Source organism: Ovis canadensis, chromosome 1 (assembly GCF_042477335.2).
Source record: "Ovis canadensis isolate MfBH-ARS-UI-01 breed Bighorn chromosome 1, ARS-UI_OviCan_v2, whole genome shotgun sequence".
Lineage (NCBI taxonomy): Eukaryota > Metazoa > Chordata > Mammalia > Artiodactyla > Bovidae > Ovis > Ovis canadensis.
Genome location: NC_091245.1, coordinates 169,492,104 through 169,516,293, shown reverse-complemented (window position 1 = coordinate 169,516,293; position 24,190 = coordinate 169,492,104). Strand labels below are relative to the sequence as shown.

Genomic DNA, 24,190 nt, shown 5'->3' with positions numbered 1-24,190 from the left:
AACCAGTCTGTTATTCCATGTCCAATTCTAACTGTTGCTTCCTGACCTGCATACAGGTTTCTCAAAAGGCAGGTCAGGTGGTCTGGTATTCCCATCTCTTTCAGAATTTTCCACAGTTTATTGTATCCACACAGTCAAAGGAGTTGGCGTAATCAATAAAGCAGAAATAGATGTTTTCATGGAACTCTCTTGCTTTTTTAATGATCTATCAGATGTTAGCAATTTGATCTCCAGTTCCTCTGCCTTTTCTAAAACCAGCTTGAACATCTGAAAGTTTACCATTAACCCTACCATAAAGCCCATAGAGCCCATAGGGCCCATAGACCCCGGGGCTGGGTGGCCTTAGGCCAAGCAACTTGCAAGAAGGGAGTGCAACCCCACCCATCAGAAGATAATTGGATTTTTTTTTTTATAATTGGATTTAAACTTTACTAGAAGAAGGCTGAGTGTGGAAGAATTGATGCTTTTGAACTGTGGTGTTGGAGAAGACTCTTGAGAGTCCCTTGGACTGCAAGGAGATCCAACCAGTCCATTCTGAAGGAGATCAGCCCTGGGATTTCTTTGGAAGGAATGATGCTAAAGCTGAAGCTCCAGTACTTTGGCCACCTCATGCGAAGAGTTGACTCACTGGAAAAGACTCTGATGCTGGGAGGGATTGGGGGCAGGAGGAGAAGGGGACGACAGAAGATGAGATGCCTGGATGGCATCACTGACTCGATGGATGTGAGTCTGAGTGAACTCCGGGAGTTGGTGATGGACAGGAAGGCCTGGTGTGCTGCGATTCATGGGGTCGCAAAGAGTTGGACATGATTGAGTGACTGAACTGAACTGAACTGAGCAAGGCCCTGCCCACCAGAGCAATACAGTTTTACCCATCACCAGTCCTTCACATCAAGAAGCTTGGACAGTAAAGAATCTGCCTGCAACACAAGAGACCCAGGTTGATCCCTGGGTTGGAAAGATCCTCTGGAGAAGGGAATGGAAATCCACTCCAATATTCTTGCCTGGACAATCCCAAGGACAGAGGAGCCTGGTGGGCTATGATCCATGGGATCCCAAAGAGTTGGGACATGACTGAGCAACTAACAGTACACTACAGTCCCTCCCATTAAGAAGCTTACACAAGCACCTTAGCCTTATCCATCAGAGGGCAGACAGAAGAAGCAAGAAGAAGCACAGTCTCACATTGCCAAAACAAAAACGATATTACAGAAAGTTAATCATGATGAAAAAGCAGAAAGTTATGTCCCAGATGAAGGGACAAGATAAAATCCCAGAAAAACACCAAATGAAGTGATGATGGGCAACCTTCCAAAAAAAGAATTCAAAATAATGATTGTGAAGATGATCCAAGATCTCAGGAAAAGAATGGAGGCAAAGATTGAAAAGATGCAAGAAATGTTTACCAAAGACCTAGAAGAACTAAAGAGCAAACAGATGAACAATACACTAGAAGGAATCAATAGCAGAATAACTGAGGCAGAAGAAAGGATTAATGACCTGGAGGACAGAGTGGTATAAATCACTGCCGCAGAACAGAATATGGAATGGAAAGAAATGAAGACAGCCTAAGAGACCTCTGGGGCAACATTAAATGCACCAACATTTGCATTATAGGAGTCCCAGAAGGAGAGGAGAGAGAGAAAGGACCTGAGGAAATATTTGAAGAGATAATAGCTGAAAACTTCCCAAACATGGGAAAGGAAATAGTCAACCAAGTCCATGAAGTACAGAGAGTCCCAGGAAGAATGAACCCAAAGAGGAGCACATCAAGACACATAGTAATCAAATTAACAAAAATTAAGGACAGAGATAAAATATTAAAAGCAACAAAGGAAAAACAGTAAATAACATACAAAGGAACTTCCATCAGGCTATCAGCTGATTTCTCAAAAGAAACTCTACAAGTCAGAATGGAATGGCATGATATATTTAAAGCGATGAAAGAGAAGAACCTACAACCAAGAACACTCTACCCATCAAGACTCTCCAGACTTAATAGAGAAATTAAAAGCTTTCCAGACAAGCAAAAGTTAAGAGAATTCAGCACCACCAAACCAGCTTTACAACAAATGCTAAAGGAACTTCTCCAGACAGGAAACACAAGAGAAGGACAAGACCTACAGAAAAATAAACCCAATAAAGACAATTCAGAAAATGTTAATAGGATTATACATGTTGATAACTACCTTAAGTGTAAATGGATTAAATGCATCAATCAAAAGACATAGACTGATGAAAACATGTGCATGTATACTGTTCCACTTACCATATCACTCTGCTTCAGTTCAGTTCAGTTCAGTCACTCAGTTGTGTCTGACTCTTTGCGACCCCATGGACTGCAGCACACCAGACTTCCCTGTCCATCACCAACTCCCAGAGTTTACCCAAACTCATGTCCAGTAAGTTGGTGATGCCATCCAACCATTTCATCCTCTGTCATCCCTTTCTCCTCCCATCTTCAATCTTTCCCAGCATCAGGGTCTTTTCCAATGAGTTAGTTCTTCACATCTGGTGGCCAAAGTATTGGAGTTTCAGCTTCAACATCAGTCCTTCCAATGAACACCCAGGACTGATCTCCTTTAGGTTGGACTGGTTGGATCTCCTTGCTGTCCTTGCAGACTCTCAAGAGTCTTCTCCAACACCACAGTTCAAAAGCATCAATTCTTTGGCGCTCAGCTTTCTTCACAGTCCTACTCTCACATCCATACATGACTACTGGAAAAACCATAGCCTTGACTAGACAGACCTTTGCTGGGAAAGTAATGTCTCTGCTTTTGAATATGCTGTCTAGGTTGGTCATAACTTTCCTTCCAAGGAGTAAGCATCTTTCACTTTCATGGCTGCAGTCACCATCTGCAGTGATTTTGGAGCTTGATCCCCCCAAATTGTATGTAATTATTTTATATTGCTAAGTTAATTATGCTCCCATTAAGGGTTGCAATTGTAATTATCTTCTGTTTTTTGTCTGGCTATGGATTATGAAAACTGATAAACATCTTTTACTATGTGATTATTTAACTATTATTCACTTAATACCATTGTATCATGATTGGTCAACAGAAAAATATAGAACTATTATCACCAAACTAGGATCAAATAGAAAAACATGTAATCACTTTTTAAAATCCAGATGCATATCAGAATTATCTTGAAATTTTTGGAAAAATACAAATGCTCAGGTGTTGCTGTTTTTCTCTAGAGCTCCAGACATGTTTCTAATGAGAAGTCATGTTTAAAAACAACTGAACTATATGATGATCTTTTACTTTTATCTAGTTTTTTTCACTTTTTCTATTTCATATTCAGTACTCCCATTTCATTTAGTTTATGTTCTCCACTTCCTCCATCTTTTTTTATATTCTTTCTCAAGTCTTGATCAAATGTAATAGAAAAGATTTTGTATGCACATGTATAATATTTATTTTAGAAAACATGAATTTTTGTTTGAAAAAATATGACTTTTGATTCCAATTGTTTGACTTAGTATGAATAGAATGCTAGATTTCTAATTTAAATGTAGATATGCAACAAGCAACAAAGGTTTACTGTATAGCATAGAAAACTATAGTCACTATCTTGTAATAACTGATGATAGAAAATAATTTGAAAAATATATATTTGTTTGTATAACTGAATCACCTTGCTATGCACCTGAAACATTGTAAGTCAACTATATTTCAATTATATCTATATATTTATATATTTTTTTAAAAAAAAAGAAAGAAACATCAGAGTTCTTGCCAAATACCATGGTGACATAAGGTGCAATAATAAACCATCAGAGTTGTTAAAAGTGAAAGCAAGAGAACCTAGAACATTTTGCATACCACTTAGTCATTGGATGCAGGCTACTTCCAAACAGTAAGTATAGTCTTGGGCAAAGAAGCTCCAAGATGGCAATGATGACCCTGTATGCAAGACAGCAAAAGAGACGCAAATGTGTAGAGCGGACTTTTGGACTCAGAGGGAGAGGGAGAGGGTGGGATGATTTGGGAGAATGGCATTGAAACATGTATACTATCATGTAAGAAACGAATCGCCAGTCTATGTCCGATGCAGGATACAGCATGCCTGGGGCTGGTGCATGAGGATGATCCAGAGAGATGATATGGGGAGGGAGGTGGGAGGGGGGTTCATGTTTGGGAAGGCATGTACACCCGCGGTGGATTCATGTCAATGTATGGCAAAACCAATACAGTATTGTAAAGTAAAATAAAGTAAAAATAAAATTTTTTAAAAGAAAAACACACACACACACACACAAAAGAAGCTCCCTTAGACTGAAAACAATCCCCAGATAAGGACTTGTGCAAAAGCTGACTGCAGCCAGTACTCGGGGAAATGAGAAAAGGAGTGCCTCAGTCTTGAAGTGGGAAATCTAGATGTTGCACCGCAGTATCCCCTACACAAGCTAATCTACAAAGCAATCCACATAGATGGGCAATGAAGTAAATGTATATATAAATAAATCAACACTACTATTTAACCAAGACAGTCAAGTCACAAAATCATGGATATTTTAAAATATTATTTTGGAAGATTATTGAGAAAATGTGGCATCAAAAATATAATTTCTATCATTTCTTCTCCCAAAATCTAGTTATAATGGAAATATCAGCCTCTCATGGTGATTTAGTTAAATGAAATTAAGAAGGAAAATGCTTGGATCCATTGCTTTTCCAAAGAGATTGATAAAAACAGCTATACTCTTTATTCAGATTTATGACATATTGCTAATACTAGAATGAGGTAAAACAGGGCTTTAGTTAGGAATATAGGTCCTAGCCAACATAGAAGTAATGGACAAATTCTTACAAATGTATAATCTTCCAGAATTGAACTAGGAAGAAATAGAAAATATGAACAGATCAATTACCAGTAATGAAATTGAATCAGTAATTTTAAAACATCCAACAAATAGAAGTCCAGGACCAGATGTCTTCACAACTGAATTTTACCAAACAGCTACTCTTCTCAAACTATCCCCCCCCCAAAAAAAAACCTCATAAGAAGGAACATTTTCAAACTCATTCTGAAGCCAGCATCATTGTGATACCAAAACTAAACAAAGATCTCACTCAAAAAAGAAAATTACAGGCCAATATCACTGATGAACATAGAGGCAAAAACTCTCAATAAAATACTAGCAAATCAAACCAAATAATACACTAAAAGAATCATACACCATGAGCATGTGAGATTTATTCCAGAGATGCAAGGATTTTTCAATATCCACAAATCTGATCAATGTGATACATTACATTAAAAAATTGAAGAATAAAAAGCATATGATTACCTCAGTATATTTGGGAAAGGTTTTTACAAAATTCAACATCCATTTATGATTTTTAAAAAAAGTCTTCAGAAAGCAGGCAGAGAGGGAACATATCTCAACATAATAAAGGCCATTACCGCAGCTAACATTACATTTAATGGCAAAAAGCTGAAAGCATTTCCTCTAAGATCAGAAACAAGAGAAAGATGCTACTTTCACCACTTTTATCCAACATAGTTTTGGACATCCTAGCCATCGCAATCAGAAGAAATAAAAGGAACCCAAATTGAAAAGGAAGAACTAAATTTGTCACTGTTTATAGATGACATGATACTGTACACAGAAAATCCTAAAGTTGCCACCAGAAAACTACTAGTACCCATCAATGAAATTGGTAAAATTGCAGGATACAAAAATAATATACAGAAATCTGTTGCATTTTTATAAACTATGAACTATCAGAAAGAAAATTAAGGAAATGATACCATTTATCATTGCATCGAAAAGAATAAAATTACCTAGGAATAAATCTACCTAAGGAGTCAAAAGACCTATATTCCAAAAACTATAAGACACTGATGCAACCAATTGAAGATGACACAAAACATATGAAAAGATGTACTATGTTCTTGGATTGGAAGACTCAATATTGTGAAAATTACTATATTACCCAAGGCAATCTATGGATTCAGTGCAATTCCTATCAAAATACCAATGGTATTTTTCACTGAAATGGAACAAATAATTTTAAAATCTGTATGGAAAAACACAAAAGACCCTGCATAGCCAAAACAATCTTGAAAAAGAAGAATTAAAGCTGAAGGAACCATGCTCCTTGACTTCAAGCTATACTACAGAACTAAGGTAAGCAGTATGGGACGGGCATAAAACAGCCACATGGAGCAATGGAATGGAATAGAGAGCCCAGAAATAAATCCACACATTTATGGCCAATTAATCTATGACAAAGAAGGCAAGAATATTCCACTGAGAAAAGTCTCTTTAATAAGTGGTGCTGGGAAAACTGGACAGCTGTAAAAGAATGAAATTAAAACATTCTCTGATACCATATACAAAAATAATGAAAATGGATTAAAGACCTAAATGTATGACCTGAAACCATAAAACTCCTAGAGGAAAACTTAGGCAGAACATTCTTTGATAAAAAGCATGGTAATGTTTTTGGATCCGTCTTCTAAAGTGAAGGAAAGAATAGCACAAATAAACAAATGAAACCTAATTAAACTTAAAAGCTTTGGCACAGCAAAGAAAACTATTGACAAAATGAAAATATAACCTACTGAATGACAGAAAATATTAACAAATGATACCAACAAGGGATTAACATACAAAATATATAAACAGCTCATACAACTTAACATCAAAAAACAAACAACCAGATTTTTAAAAAGGCAGAAGAATTGAACAGACATTTTTTCAGAGAGGAAATGCAGAGGCCAATAGGCACATGAAAAAATACTCAACATTGCTATAATCAGGGAAATGCTAATTAAAACCATGATGAGATATCACCACACACCTCTCAGAATAGCTATCATCAAAAAGTCTACAAATTACAAATGTTGGTGAAGATGTGAGAAAAGGGAACCCTAAAATACTGTTAGTGGGAGTGTAAGTTAGTGGGAGTGTAAGCTGCTGTGGAAAACAGTATGGAGGTATTTTTTTTAATTGGAGGCTAATTACTTTACAATATTATAGTAGCTTTCACCATACATTGACACAAATCAGCCATGGGTGTGCACGTGTCACCCATCCTGAACCCCACTCCCACTTCCTTCCCATCCCATCCCTCAGGGTCATCCCAGTGCACCAGCCCTGAGCGCCTGTCTCATGCATTGTACCTGGACTGGCAATCTATTTCACTTATAGTGATATACAAGTTTCAGCGCTATTCTTTCAAATCATCCCGCCCTTGTCTTCTCCCACAAAGTCCAAAAGTCTGTTCTTTATCTTTGACTCTTTTGCTTTCTTGCATATAGGGTCATCATTACCATCTTTCTAAATTCCATATATATGTGTTAATATACTGTATGGGTGTTTTTCTTTCTGGGTTACTTCACTCTGTATAATAAGCTCCATTTTTATCCACCTCATTAGAACTGATTCAAATGCATTCTTTTTAATGGGTGGGTAATATTCCACTGTGTATATGTACCACAGCTTTCTTATCCATTCATCTGCCGATGGACTTCTAGGTTGCTTCCATGTCATGGCTATTGCAAACAGTGCTGTGATGAACATTGGGGTACACGTGTCTTTTTCAATTCTGGTTTCCTCAGTGTGTATGCCCAGCAGTGGGATTGCTGGGTCATATGGCAGGTCTATTTCCAGTTTTTTAAGGAATCTCCACACTGTTCTCCATAGTGGTTATACTAGTTTGCATTCCCACCAACAGTGTAAGAGGGTTCCTTTTTCTCCACACCCTCAGCATGTTTAAGAAAAAAAAAAACTAAAAATAGAACTACCATATGACTCAGTAATTCTACTTCTGAGTTGAAAAAAAAAACTAATTTGAAAAGGTACATGCACCCCAATGTTCATAGTAGCATTGTTTACAAGTTCACAACTTTTAAAGTTATACTTCATTTGTAGTTATTATAAAATTCTGCTATATTCCCCATATTATACAATATATATTTGTAGCTTATTTTATACATAATAGCTGGTACTCCTTATTCCTTACCCTTGAATTGTCCCTCCCCACTTCTCTCTCCCCACTGGTAATCACTAGTTTGTCCTCTATATCTGTGAGTCTGCTTCTTTTCTGTTATCTTCACTATTTTGAAAATAACTATGAGTTTGTTGCATTTTTAGGTTCAACAGATGAGTGACATTAAACAGTTTTCGTCTCTTTGTCTGACTTATTTCACTTAGCTTCCCCCACCAAATTAGCCCATATAGTCCATAACAGACTATAGACATCAGCATAAGTGATCACTAATTAAGAGAGACAAATCATTCCACAACATACACATATATCAAATCATGATGTACACTTTAACTGTCTTCTATTTTGTTTGTTAATTACACCTCAATAAAGCTGAAAAATTGAAGGGGATATAAAGTGTTTCTCAGACAAACAAAAATTGAGAGTGTTCATGACCACCCAGCCTCTCTTATTACACAAGAAATGTTTGAGTTCTTCAAATTGAAGCACACCAAACAGCAACATAAAAACATAAATCTCACTGAAAAAGTAAAGATATGACAAATACAGAATAATTTGACATTGTAATATTAGTTGTAACTATGGTGCCTAAAATAGTTTTTACCCTAACAGTAAAAAGATAAAATTTATTAATGGACTGTGTAGTCAGTAGGTTGTATCTGACTCTTCTGTGACCCCATGAACTGTAGCCAGCCAGTCTCCTCTGCCCATGGGATTTCCCAGGAAAGGATACTGGAATGGATTGTCATTTCATAGAATAATTTAACATTGTAATGCTAACTGTAATGGTGGTGTCTAAATTAATTTTAACCCTAATATAACAGTAAAAGATAAAAATTTTTAATGGTTACACAAAACAAAAAGAAGCAAACTCTGACTATAAGAACACAAAATCTGTGGGAGAAGGGAGTGAAAATACAGTTTTTATTTGTGATTGAAGTTACCAACATGTAAGAGATGCTTATAATTGCAATAAATTTTATGTTAGCCTCAAGGTAACCATAAAGAAAAAACCCTATAATAGATATAGAAAAAGTCAAAAGAATCACTACAAAAATCATCAAATAGCAGAAGAAGAAAACAAGTGGAAAAGAAAAAGCAAAAACAACTGCAAAACTGACATAACAATTAATAAAATGGAAATAATAAGTCTTTACACATCAATAATTACTTTAAATGTAAATGGATGTAGTTCCCCAATCAAAAGGCATAAAGTGCCTGAATGGATTAAAAACAAAGTCTAGTGACATACTGTCTATAAAAGACTCACTTTAGGCTTAATACAGTCTATTTCAGACACATATCTTAAAGTGAAGGGATTAAGGAGGGGGGTTCATGTTTGGGAACGCATGTACAAGTGTAATGGATCCATGTCAATGTATGGCAAAACAAATACAGTATTGTAAAGTAAAATAAAGTAAAAATAAAAATTTTAAAAAATAATTCAAAAGAAAAAAAAAGATATTTATGCAAATAGTAATAAAAAGAAAGCAGAAGTGGCTATTATATCAGAGAAAATAAAATTTAAGTCAAAAATTGTCTCTAGAGACAAGGTCATTATATAATGATAAAGTTTCAATTCAATAGAAAGATATAGCTATTATAAATACATAAGCATGCAACATTGGAGCAGTTAAATACATAAAGCAAATACTGACAAATCTAAAAGGAGAAATTAACAGCAATACAAGAATAGTATAGGATTTAAACAACTCACTTAAAATAATGGATAGAACACACAGACAGAAGATCAATTAAAAAAATAACTAACTTGAGTAACATTGTAGACCAAATGAACCTGACAGGCATAGAAAGAGCTTTCCAACCCAACAACAGAAGACTACATATTCTTCTCAAACAAACACAGAACATTAGTCAGAATAAATAACATTGGATCAAAAATCAAGTTTTAACAAATTTAAGATCAAAATCATTTCAAGTACCTTTACTGACCATAAGAGGATGAAACTATAAATTAATACCATCTAGACAAAAAAAAAATTTACAAATGTATGAAAACTAAACAACACACTATAGAACGACAAGTGGGTAAAAGAACAAAGCAAAAGAGAATGTTAGAAGTATCTTGAGACAAGGAAAATGAAAACATATCAAAGCTTTTGTGATATTGCAATAGCAATAATAAAAGGGAAGGAACTGATAAAGATTATAACAGAAATAACCAGATAAATAATAGAAAACCAACAGAAAAAAATCAACAAAACTGAAAGCTGACATTTTGAAAAGATACACAAATCAGCAAACCCTTAGTTATACTTAGAAAAAAGAGAAAAGACTCAACTAAATGAAATCAGAAATGAAACAGGAGACATTACCATAGATGCCTTAGAAATGAAAAGGATAATAAGGAACTAATATGAACAATTATACACTAATAAAGAGGATAACCTAAAAGAAATGAACAAGTTCCTAGAAATATACAACCTACCAAAACTGAATCAAGAAGAAATAGAAAGCTTGAACAGACCAATAGCAAATAAGGAGGCTGAATCAGTAATCAAAAATCTTCCAACAAAGAAAAGCCCAGGACCTAATGGTTTTATAGGTAAGTCCTACCAAACATCCAAAGAATTAATACTGAATGTTTTAAAACTCTTCCAAAAAGTACAAAAAGACTGCCAAGCTCATTTTATGAGACCAGCATCACTCTGATTCCAAAACCATACAAAGAAAACTATGAGGCAATACCCCTGACAAACATATATGCAAAAAACCCTCATAAGATACTAGCAAACTGAATTAAACAGCACATTAAAAGGGTCATAAACTATGATTAACTGGGACTTAAAACTAGGAAGCAAGGATGGTTTGACATTTGCAAGTCAATTGTCCACTGATGGAAGAATAATACCACATTAACAAAGTGAAAGAAAAAAAGCACATGATCATTTCTCAGAAAAAGCATTTAACTATAAATTAAACACACTTTCATGACTAAAACTCTCAACAAAATAGTTATAAAAGGAACTTGCTGTGCTGTACTTAGTTGCTCAGTCATGTCCAACTTTTTGTGAACCCATGGACTTTAGCCCACCAGGCTCCTCTGTCCCTGGGGACTCTCCAGGCAAGAATATTGGAGTGGGTTGCCATGCCCTCCTCCAGGGGCTCTTCCCAACCCAGGGATCAAACCCAGGTCTCCTGAAGTGGAGGCGAATTCTTTACCATCTGAGTCACCAGGGAAGCCCAAGAATACAGGAGTGGGTAGCCTATCCCTTATCCAAGGGAACTTTCCGACCCAGGAATCGAACCAAGGTCTCCTGCATTACAGGCAGATTCTTTACCAGCTGAGCCACCAGGGAAGCCCATAAAAGGAATTTACCTCAACATAATAGAGGCCACACATGAAAATCCCACACTAACACCGTAATCAATATGAAATTAAGCTGGAGAATACTGCAAGTTTTTCCAAGGTCTGATACAAGGCAAGGATGCCCATTCTCACCGCTTCTCAACATATTAACTGGAAGTCCTAGCCAGAGCAACTAAATAAGAAAAAGAAGTCATCAGAATCAGAAAGGAAGAAGTAAAAATATCTCTACTTACAGATAACATAATCATATGTAGAAAACTAAAATTTCAATATAAAAAGGATAGTCATGGTGGTTTAGTTGCTAAGTCATGTCCAACTCTTTGAGACACCATGGACTATAGCTTACCAGGCTCCTCTGTCCATAAGATTCTCCAGGCAAGAATACTGGAGTGGGTTGCCATTTCCTCCTCCAGTCGATCTTCTCAACCCAGGAATCAAACCCAGGTCTCCTGCATTGCAGGCAGATTCTTTACCAACTGAGCTGAGAAAGCCCAACAAAGAGGATAGAACTAATAAACTGAGTAAAACTGTGGGATATAAAATCAACATACAGAAACCAGTAACATTTCCATACATAAACAATGAACAATCCAAAATGAAAATTGATAAAATAATCCCATTTATCACAGCAACAACAACAAAAAAAAACAACAACAAAATACTTAGGATTAGACTTAATTGAAGAAGTGAAAGATATGTACACTCAAAATCATAAGATATTGATGAAGGAAATTTTAAAAGACATAGATAAATGAAGACACTGCATGCAAACAAGTTTGAGTAATTAACATTGTTAAAATATTCATACTAACCACTACAGATTTAATGCCATCCCTATCAAAATATCAACATCATTCTCTACAGAAATATAAAAATAAGTATAAAATTCGTATGGAACCACAAAGGACTTCAAGCAGCCAAAGCCAACTTGAGCAAGAAGAACAAAGCTGTAGACATACATTTCCTGATTTCCAAATATACTACAAAGCTACAGCAATCAAAACAGTATGCTGTGGTCATAAAACCAGACATATAGACCAACAGAACAGGATAGAGATCTGGAAATAAAGCCACTTCTGTAGAGTCAATAAATCTTCAATAAGCATGTCAAGACTATAATGGGAAAATGTTAGTCATTTCAAAAATGGTGCTGGGAAAACTGAATATCCACATGTATAACAATGAAACTGGACCCCTATTTCACTCCATATACAAAAGTGAACTTAAAATGGATTAAAAACTTGAGCATAAGACCTGAAACCATAAAACTGTTAGAAGAAGAAAAGCTTCTTGACATTGTACCTGGGCAATGATATTTAGGATATGACACAAAAATTATAGGTAACAAAACCAAAAAAAGATATGCATCAAAACTGAAAGACTTCTAAACACCAGAGGAAACCATCAACAAAATGAAAACACAACTTATTTAATGGGAGAAAATATTTATGATAAGGAGTTAATATCCAAACATATAAGGAATTCATACAACTCAATAGCAAAAAAAAAAAAAAAAATTAATGGGTAAAGAACCTGAAAAGACATTTCTCAAAAGACATACCAATGGCCAGTTCAGTTCAGTTCAGTTCAGTCGCTCAGTCGTGTCTGACTCTTTGCAAGCTCATGAATCACAGCACGCCAGGCCTCCCTATCCATCACCAACTCCCGGAGCTCACTCAGATTCACATTCATTGAGTCAGTGATGCCATCCAGCCATCTCATCCTCTGTCATCCCCTTCTCTTCCTGCCCCCAATCCCTCCCAGCATCAGAGTCTTTTCCAATGAGTCAATTCTTTGCATGAGGTGGCCAAAGTACTGGAGTTTCAGCTTTAGCATCATTCCTTCCAAAGAAATCCCAGGGCTTATCTCCTTCAGAATGAACTGGTTGGATCTCCTTGCAGTCCAAAGGACTCTTGCCAAGAGGTACATGAAAAAGTGCTCTGTATCTCTAATCATCAGAGAAATACAAATCGAAACCACAGTGTTTTTATTTATTTACAATGAAAACAAGTGAGAGTTTTCATACTTGTTAGAATGGCTATTAATCAAGAGACAAGAGATAACAAATGTTGGCAAGAATGTACAGAAAGGAGACTACACGTTGTACACTACTGAGGAGAATGTAAATTGGTATAGCTATTTTAGAAAATAGTATGGATATTTCCCAAAAAATTAAAAATAGAACTACCTTATGATCTAGCAATCCTACTTTTGTGTATATAAACAATGGAAATGAAATGTTTTCCCATGTTCATTATAGCATTATTTACAATAGCCAAGATATAGAAAGAACCTAAATGTCCATTTGTGAGTGAATGAATAAAGCAAGTAGAAAAGAAAAGTGGAATTTGTATTATACACAATGGAACATTATTCAGCCTTAAAGGGGAAGGAAATCTTAACATTTAAACAACATGCATGAACCTGGAGAACATTATGCCAAGTGATGTAAACCAGACAAAGAAAGATAAATATTGCATTATCTCATATGTGTGTGAAATCTAAAACTGTCACATTCATAGATGAAGAGAGTAGAATGATGGTTGTCAGGGCTCAGGAGAGGGGGAAAAGAGGAGATGCTAGTTAAAGGGTACAAGGTTTCAGTTATGCAAGATGAAGTTCTAAAAGCCTAATATTTAGCAAAGTGAACATGGTTACCAGTACCACACTATATACTTGAAGTTTGCTAAGAAGGGTAGATCTTAAGTATTCCCTCCATAAAAAGGAAGGGAAGGATGGAGAGAAGAAGATAGGGAAGAAGGAAACAGGGAAGAAAGGAAAGGAATGGTAACTAAAAGAAGTGATGGATATGTTAATTTACTTGATTGCAGCAGTTATTTAAAAATGTATACCTATATCAAAACATTAAGTCATATACCTTAAATACACACAATTTTTGTTAATTATGCCTCAGTAAAGATGAAGGTGAAAAGATCATGGTGCTATTACATTGAATTACATGTAGAATATAGTTTAGCAAAATGCATCCTATATTCATATATATAAGGAATCAGTAAATGCCAAATAGTATATTTGAAGATACTATAAACTTAAAGAACCTTCAACCTTCAGTGAAATATGTTCTATGGAAAAGATTCAGGAAAGCCACCTTTCAAAGGATTATAAAATATCCCAAAGCCTCCTGATACAGTGAGACTTAGGTCTGCCTAAGTCTGCATTCTTCTGATGCACTAGGACAACACATTCTTGTGTTATAGCTACATACCTTTTAGCCCACAATACATCTAAAAGAGCTTCTAAAACTATTCACCTTTCACATACTTTACTTTTAATTATAGGTTTTAAAATTTTATTTCAATCATTAGAAAAGAGAAATGTATACATTTCATGAAATAAAATAAATGCCTGACTAATTAGAATAAATATTTCATAATGTGATTTGATTAACCAGGTTTTAACTCATTAAATGAAGTACAACTAGTTTGTAAACACATCTCTAAACAGCCATTTCTTATGCAATAATTAAAGTTAATTTTTGGCTTTATAAGACTGAGTAGGAAATTTAGTATAACACATTTAATAGTTTATTATACTTTTCAAATAAATCTCTGTACTCATGTATCTCCTGGTGGGCTTTATCTCTGAACTATTGTTTGGTGGGAGAAACTATTCTGGAATCTTGGTGGCCTTTATAAAAATATCAAAAAGAAAGTGACTGAAATTAAGCTGTCCTGAAACTGACTCTCCCATTTCTCAAGATTTTCCCATATATTTTGATTTTCTATGTTTAACTCAGCCTTATCACTGAGAGTCTTCCTCTTTCAGTGAACTTCTTTCAATTTGGGGGAAATGAAAAGATGATAAATTCCCATATGGTCAATGACCAGAAAGTACTATCTGTGTGTTTATAGCCTGTTTGAACAGGACAAAAAGAAAAATAATTTTTTAAAAACAGAGGGGATGGAGACTTTTTTTTAAGTGCTATAGCTGCTCCATAAGATCACTAATTTCTTGGGTTGTAGAGGAAATTTTGACAGTCTACGAAACTTAATTGATTGTTATCGAAAGATTATACAGATAACTTTGAAACTTTTAGATAACATTCACACCCACCAATTCTCCTAAACCAATATCCTGGAAAGAGCTGAAATTTACCTTTAAGTTATCATGAAGTAAAGGTCACAGAATTCTTGAGAAGCATTCTGGAAAACAATTCACTACTTTATTTTCAGGTGCAAAGAAAATGTGAAACTATGAGAAGCATTTTTAACATATCTTTTAAACACTATCAATGCATCATTACAAAAAATGAAAACAAATGATACATAGTACAGCAAGTAAATAGGAAATAAAAGAATTTCTTCTGATGCACTCTTCCTGCTGAGGTAAATATTAAGGGTATTTTTTTCCACAGCCAGGTTGCAAAGTGCTGGTATAGCAGAAACTTTTTTGCTTAAAAAAAAAAAAGTGCTCGATACAGTATTTACCATAAAAGGTTAACTGTGATGTGTTGGAATCTTCTTGTCCAATTAGATGAAATTATTAAAATACTATGGACTTCATGAGTAGTTTAATTGTTTAGAGCTTAACACTACTAATGGAGGGACACTCTAAATGATAGAATCATAAAGTAGTAGGCTTCAAAAGGACCTTTGATATCATGTAATATGAGCCTTCAACTGACATGTCACAACACTTAAAACAAGAAAAGTTAAACAATTTGTCCAAGGTGAGTGGCAATGCTTGAAATACAACTTATGATCATTCTGAGTGTCATGTTTTTCAGTCTTAAATAAATATAATTTATTTATATGTTACATAGCCTATTTAGGTCACTGGTAGGTTGTAAAGTTTAAAGTGAAGTAATATAGGGAATTCCCAGGTGGTCCAGTGGTTAGGACTCTGCACTTCCACTGCTGAGATCCCAGGTTTGATCCCTTGTCCAGGAACTAGGACCCCACAAGCTGTGCAGTACAGCCAAGAAAAAAAATGAAGTAATATAGATGAATGCACTGTTTTAAAGTTATCTAAACACTGCAATGAAATGTAAGGCAGTATTATTCAAGAAGTAGCATGGTATCCTATAAGAAGACCTAAAGTTAAGACCCAGTTTAACCATTTATGGACTTCCTAGGTGGCTCTAGTGGTAAAAAAAAAAAAAAAAAAAACTCCCCTGCCAAAGCAGGAGATGGAGAGATGTAGGTTAGATCCCTGGGTCAGGAAGATCCCCTGGAGGAGGGCATGGCAACCCCCTCCAGTATTGTTGCCTGGAGAATCCCATGGACAGAGGAGCCTGGCGGGTACAGTCCATGGGGTCGCAAAGAGTTGGACACGACTGAAGCAACTGAGTACATATGCCATTTATAGGATCAACTTCATCTCTGAGCCTGAACTTCTTTATCTTCAAAAAAAGAGGAAATAATGATCTACTCTGCCAACCTTATATAGTTGCAAGGATTAAATGAGGTCAATAACATATGGTAAACATCACACTAACTATAAAATGCTGTAACAGCAAAACCCAAATATAGCTAATATAGTTCAATGTGGCCCAGGAGTATGCAGAGTATTATGAAGAAACAGCAGTCCAGCAAAAAGTACACACGTGCACATTCACACACACACATACACGTGCACATACACTTGTCATTGCCTGGTTGTTTTTTATTCTAATTTAGCCATCCTATTGGATAATAAGTGGTATCTCAGTGTGGTTTTGATTTTCATTTCCCTAACCACCTCATGCGAAGAGTTGACTCATTGGAAAAGACTCTGATGCTGGGAGGGATTGGGGGCAGGAGGAGAAGGGGACGACAGAGGATGAGATGGCTGGATGGCATCACCAACTCGATGGACGTGAGTTTGAGTGAACTCCAGGAGCTGGTGATGGACAGGGAGGCCTGGCGTGCTGCGATTCATGGGGTCACAAAGAGTCGGACACGACTGAGAGACTGAACTGAACTAAACTGAACGACTAATGATATTGAGCATCTTTTCATGTGCTTATTGACCATTTGTATGTCGTTTGGAGAAATGTTTATCCAATTCCTTTTCTCACTTATAAGTGGATAATTTTTCTTTTTGTTAGAAATACTCTTTATATACTGAACATAAATTCTTTAGGAGAGAGATGATTTGCTATGTTAACCATACTAGATCTTGGCTATACATAAAAGACAGGTCAGAACTGTGAACTGTGAAAATTCATTGATGTCTATGCTCCTCCACCATCTCACCCTTCCACTCCCACCCTACTCCACCTTTAGTTTTTGCCATAGTTCCTGTTGGAAGAGTCCAACATTAGTACAGCTGAACCAAAAAGCAAAAGGTTACAACTCTGCCAAGATACGCTGGGAAATCAGTATGTTCTCAATGATCAGATGTATTTGTGGTACATCTTCAGCTAAAAAGTTCAGAAGGGCCAGTGTAGAAAATATGGACCCAGAAGGGGCAGAATTGGGTAACAGCATAACTATTTTTCTCTTCTTCTATAGGCAAAAAAACTGCAAGAAGAAATGCCAACTAAAGCCTGAGAGAAGAATCAGAAAAGCATAAAAAGTAAATATAAGAACTCAAAAATACATAGTGGTCTCTGCTTATTTTTCAAAGGAGCCAGTTGTTCTGTGTAACTCAGGATATCATTGGGTACTATCACCCAGTACCTCTTTTCCAAAGTTGCTGCAGGTTAGCACTACATCTACCTAAAGAGAGACTGGAGTCATCTTAGAATTCTGAGCACAAGAAAATGGAATTAGATTAAACTGGAAAGTTTTCATCCCAACTCCCTTATTATAGAAAAGAGTCTTTGATTGGTCCAGGCTAGTCAAGTTACCACCTCTGCTCCAATCAAACTGACCAACTTCATGTAACACAAATATGGCTCCTCCAGTAAGGAAAGCTGAAAACATGTCTTAGATGAGATCACGCTTATGGCAGTTTCACTACCTAATGAGAAAAACAGTGGTAGTCTATCAGGTTACATAATCTCTGGGCAAGTCCAGTCTTTACAGTCGATATATTTTTTAATGCATTTGTCCTGTTTAGAATCAGTGAGGCTTTTCTAACTTCTCCATACACACACTTACACACACACTTCCCATAGACCAGTTAAATTACCACTACAATTATGACATTTAAATACTTTTTGTAAATATATATCCATGTTTATGTCTTTTTCCAAACAGTGAATTCTCCCATAACACAAAATAACCCCAAATTCTGAGGGGGTTTTTTGTGTTGTAAAGTTATACTTAACTTTTTCAAGTGAATAGTTTCAAATTACATTTTCAACTGGGAGCATGGATCAGTGGTTAAAAACAGGAAGTTTGATGAGCAAATTTGAAACCAGTGAAAATACAAAAGATAATGAGGGAAACTCAGAGAAACCTGAAATTGTCCACAGTTGTGAAGTGACAGTTATGGAGCCATTCCTAAGATTTCCCACATGAACCTGGTGGTGGAAAGCATGATTACAATATCCTGTCAAACGAGTAGTAAATCAGCAGAAAGCAATCACAGGCTGTTCTCACATGTGAATTTAAAGGGTCTTCCTTAGTATTTTGGAAATTTAATGAAGTTTTGCTTATCTTTATTCAAGAAATCCTGGAATAATCACTGCCTGAGACTATCATGTTAGCAGAATTCTTTAAGAACCAATCTTGCAAATTTTAAGGATAAGCACCAGAATTCAATGAAAAAAGTACAATCAAAAAGGCTAACTTGAACTTGAAGTTCCCCTCAAAGGCAGTTTTAGAACACTCTGAGAAAGGGAAGCCTTCAAACTAGTAGAAACTGGAGAGGAAGAGAGGAAGGCAAATGAAAACTCATCACGTCAAATAACTCATTTCTATGGCTCAAAAAGCATAAAAGGCTGTTTTGGGAAACTGAAGTCAATCTTTTTTTTTAGCCTTGCATTAGAATTAAAACCCCCAATATTGATAATATGGCCCTTTCCTTGGTCTTTGCTTGATATATTTATAATGGTGTATTTGATGGTAAAATGATGAATAAATAAAGTTTCACTAAGTTACTGGCATATCTAAGACTGGCAAATCTAAGACCCACAAATTTGAAGGGGTGACAATCATGGCCTGAGACATCGCAGACTCTGAATGCTCAAGCAATCTCTGCAAAGTTCACCAGAAACACACTTCCTCAGAGACTTGTGCTGATTTTCCAAATGTATCCGAGGCGACAATTAACATTCCAGATTAGGCTTAAAAATATGTTTTAAATATTCTTTGTATTTGAAAAATTCACAATGAAATGGAAGTTTATCAACCACACAGATGTAAACTCTCTTAGCTAGAAGAAAAGCCTCGCCGGGGAAAAACTAATTCTCAACTTTTAAAATCGTCCTAAATTTGGCTCCCCAAAGACCTTCTTGAAATTCATCAAGTTCTCACCTATGACTTAAGCTTGTAAAACAAGAGAACATATGACTTTTATTATGTCTTAGCCAAGACAGTCCTACTTGTCCTGATGTTACCGACTGATGTGGCAAACCCCAGCATTTTCTGAACTGCTTACCTTACTCTGGGCTTCCCTGGTGGCTCAGAGGTTAAAGTATCTGCCTGGAATGTGGGAGACCCAGGTTCGATCCCTGGGTCGGGAAGATCCCCTGGAGAAGGCAATGGCAACCCACTCCAGTACTCTTGCCTGGAGAGTCCCATGGAGGGAGGAGCCTGGTAGGCTACAGTCCGTGGGGTCACAAAGAGACGGACACAACTGAACGATTTCACTCACTCACTTTACCTTACTTTTGGATCAGATCCCAGAGTTCTATCACCCTAAGATGACTGAGAGAAGTTCTGTCACAAACTGTGGTACATCAATTAACAGGCTTTTATTGAGTATCATTTGTATACTCAGCCCCCAAATCTTATATACTGTATACTTACAGTCCCAAAATTTTAGGCCACCTCTGTGTACCTAGGTTGCTTTATCTCTGGTTATGTCAAAGTGACTGCCTTTACACAGTGACGAGAGGGACGCTAAGATCCCCTCAGGCTACTCAACAAATGCCGAGATTTGGGGTGCTCCTGCGATGACTAAGAGCTAGACTTTTTATGATGTTGTCATTTCCTCTCTTTACCACATCTCATTCTTTCCAGGGCATTTCCTTTATTTTCAGATACAGGGCAATTTGCCAGCCTATCTTCTGTCAGGGATGTTAATCATTATACTCTGCCAAGAATTAGAATGGGATTAGAACAAAGACTGCTTTCAAAACTCCCTTGCTCTGTCACCATAATCCTAGTTTTGTGACTTTTGAGGGGACTTACATGTCTTTACATTTCATACTTTTCTGACCCAATCAGAAAATGACAGCTTTGTTCCCCCCCAAATGAACTGCCTTTCTTTTTTTCTTCTTCTCTTTCTTATTATTATCCCTCTTCTCTATTTCTCTTTCTCCTCTCATAAACAGTGGTTCTGTTGTCTAAAAAGACTTTCACAAGTGGGTCTGCATATCAAAGGTTTATTATTGTCATTAAGCCAAAACATATTGAGAGCCCACTAGACCTGCTACTTCAAAACACAGATACAGTAACTGGCTACAGTCTTAGAGTTATGGTCTCAGGGAGGGAGAAGGTGGAAAGTGTAAATGAATAAATAACCACTAAAACGGGAATAAGTTGAGGATGAGAAGTGCAAAGTCTTTGAGGAGTCAAAGGAGAGAGAAGTTGCAAGTGTTTGGGTGATGAGGGAAAGTGTTTGGGTGATCATACTAGGAGCACATGTGGTAGACAGAGTCTGGTTTGATGTCATTCCAGACCTAGGAGGAAAGGCAACCGAAAAGTAAGAATGTGTTAGAGGCATGCAGACCACATATAAAAAAATTGTGACATATAGGTCTGTAAAAAATAACTTGGACCTTGTGTTTTCCTATTTCATTTTCTGGAAAATAATGAAGCAGCAAAGGTTTCTGAGCAGGAGAGTGGCCTCATCTGAGGAAGCCTGGGAAGGTCAACCTACCAGCAGCGGTGTGTGTGTGTGTGGGGGGGGGGGGGGGGGCATGAGTCCCAGTGTCCAGCAGGAGGCAGGGTCATGGAGGAGCCCCACCAATTGTTCAGACAAGTAACAGTGTAGGTCTGAATGGAGGAAATATGACAGAAGGAAAGAGAAAAAAACAACATGTGATGAACACCTATATTTGTCAGGAACCTCTTGAAGTACTTCTACAAATGTCATTGCATTTAATGGAAATGAAAAATGGGTATAAGAGAACCAGGGCCAGGGAAAAGAATTAAATTACTATGTATTAAGAAATAGAAAATGTGCAGCTCTTTTCAAATGCTCTCAACTGGCCATGGAGGCGATGTTATTTTCCCCATTTTACAAATAAGGATACCAAGATTCCATGAGCTTAAGTAACTTGCTCAAGGCCAAAAGGGTATTAAGTAGTGAAAACATGACATGAACTCAGACTTATGTAACTCCAAAATAGATGCTCTCTCTACCCTCTGTACCACAAAACCTATGGGATCTTCAATACACAATAATGTATTAGGCATGCAGGATGATAAATGAGAAAGAAAAAGAGAAAGGAAGAAAGGGAGGGAAGGAGAATGGGAGAGGGAAGGAGAGGAGAGAGAGAGAGGAGTTTTGAAAGATCAGACATTAATAGTGGTGTTATTAGTTGCCATACAACACAGGGAGCCCAGCCTGGCACTCTGTGATGACCTAGAGGGGTGGGGTGGAGGAAAGCAAGAGAGGCTTAAGAGGGAAGAAGTATATATATAATTATGACTGATACATGTTGTTGTACATCAGAAACCAACACAACATTGTAAAGCAATTTTCCATCAATTAAAAAATAAAGAAATAAAATAGTGGTGTCTTTAATAAAAACAAAATAAGGACAATCTGAGTTTGGAGTTTAATGAATATAAGTAAATAACTTTCGTTTTAAATATGCTGAGTTTGAAACCTGGCTGATTGTCTGAGTAAGGGAATCCTAACAACAGTTTGAAATTGCTGACTTTGAAATCATCAGGAGAGAGAGATTTTGAGATGAAGGGAGAAAGAGATTGAAGAGATTCAGTATGCAAAGCACAGTGAGAGGATGAGGAGTTACCTGTGGAGAAGAGAATATCTTCATTATGGGGCAGAAGGAGGAAGAAAAAGCAGCTTGTGAAGGAGGCAGAAGAAAGGTTCTCAGAAAGTTTAAAGAACCAGCAGACCACAGTATCACAGAGGCCATAGGAGGGGAATGTTCCAAGAAGGGAAATTTCTGCAGAGAAGATAAGGAGAAAGAGGACTAAGAAATGCTTATTATGTTGCATATGAAAGATTGATTGGGTGACCTTCCAGAAGGCAGTTTCATAGAGGGCTAGAGGTGGAAACCATACTGCAAAGGGTTAAGAAGTGAATGCATGAGTAAGAAGTGAAAGCAGAATTCAAATTCTTTTAGAAGTTTGGTGGTGAGCGGAAGAAAGATAAGTAATAGCTTGCTCAAGTAGCAGAGTCAGAGGAGGGTTATTTTAGGATAGGAAGGGCCCTCACCCTACTTGTAGGCAGAGGAATAAAGATTAAAGATGGAAGAAAGATGGTACCTAAAGGATGGAGCCAAACTGAGTAGAGGGGAGCAGTAACAGAATCAAAAGCAGTGTTCTTGGTAAGAAAAAGAACAAGATAAAAAGGGAGCAGAGACTGTCCTCCAGGAGATAATGAGAGATTTCATATGGAATGGCCTCATTCTCAATAAAACGTAAGATTGCCAAACAGGATAAAAGACTCTCACCCGCAAGTTTGGAGTCCCACATTTTAAAAGAAAGAGAAATGTTTTCATAGGTCAGAAAATGGAAATTTAGTTTTGAAACGTTATCAGACTTCAGTTTCTTCAAACAATTTCTTCAGCTACTCTCTATAGCATTTATTCTATTTTTTCCAGAATCTAAACTGCCATCCTCCAAAAAGGGAATATATCTTCCTTGGACTGCCTGGTTATAATTTGGACAATGAAGACAGCCTTTTTTGGTTGTCAGAAATGAAGCAGTTTGTACTCTCATCTGTGTTCTTTAGAGGAGAAGTTTCAAGATAAATTTACTTCAGTAAATCTAGGGAAAGCAAGTGCTGATATCAATGTTTATTTTCAACAGCTATTAAGTATATGGTGATTTTGATTGGCCTACCTGTAATAAATGCCATCTCATAACAAAATGCTAGATCTTACAGAAAGTTTAAAATAAACTCAGTTACTAGAGCTTTCTTCCTAGCCCTTTCCATTCTGCTGTTTAATCACTAAGTGCTCACATTGATTGATCTGGTAATCCAAGTTGGGTGTATGATATACATGGATGTATCATTTAATCCTCATAATAACCTTATAGTATATTTTTATTATTATTCCCATTTTGCAAAAAAAGGTAACTGAGCATTAGGCTCAGTTAACTTCTTAACTTCTCTAAGTTCCCAGAGCTAATAACAGGAGAACCAGCTTCAGTCCTGGTCTGACTTAACAGCTCGTACATCTGAAATTAAATTGTACCACCTCACAATTCAGTTTCACTCTCTTACAGATATTCTTCTTCCCTAGCTCCTTTGGTTATCTAAGACATCTCCTTTCTGCCTCCCTCCTCATCACAAGAGTTTGTTATTACTGAGTCCAGAATACTGTACCTCTTCAGACTATGTGGAAGTAAATTGAAATAAGTTAAATCAACTTTAAAATAATTAAGCTTATTTGTTTCTCATCACATTTGCTTTGTTTCCCCCGCACTTCGTACATTCACCACCCTTTTTCCCATATTGGTTTCAAGAGAATATCCAAGTGTGGGAATGTGAATATTATCATGAAAATAACTCATAAAACAGCTTCTCTAAACAAGACTGTGCATAAGCCAAGTGTGTGAATGCATAGAGGACACAGAGAGCCTTCTCGTCATCAATGACCCGGAAAGATTTGAGCTGAGGTTTTCACTCCCTTAGA

At 36.5% G+C, this 24,190-nt stretch overlaps 1 long non-coding RNA gene across 3 annotated transcripts in view; it reads right to left on the bottom strand.

Moving 5' to 3' along the window:
* Positions 1-22,368, bottom strand: part of LOC138419496 (uncharacterized) — a 374,854-nt gene extending 352,486 nt beyond the window's left edge. For all 3 annotated transcript variants that reach the window (XR_011248993.1, XR_011248994.1, XR_011248990.1), the window contains exon 1: positions 22,337-22,368. This is a non-coding gene — a long non-coding RNA (uncharacterized lncRNA). The remainder of the gene's footprint in view (positions 1-22,336) is intronic.
* Between the last annotated feature and the right edge of the window lie 1,822 nt (positions 22,369-24,190).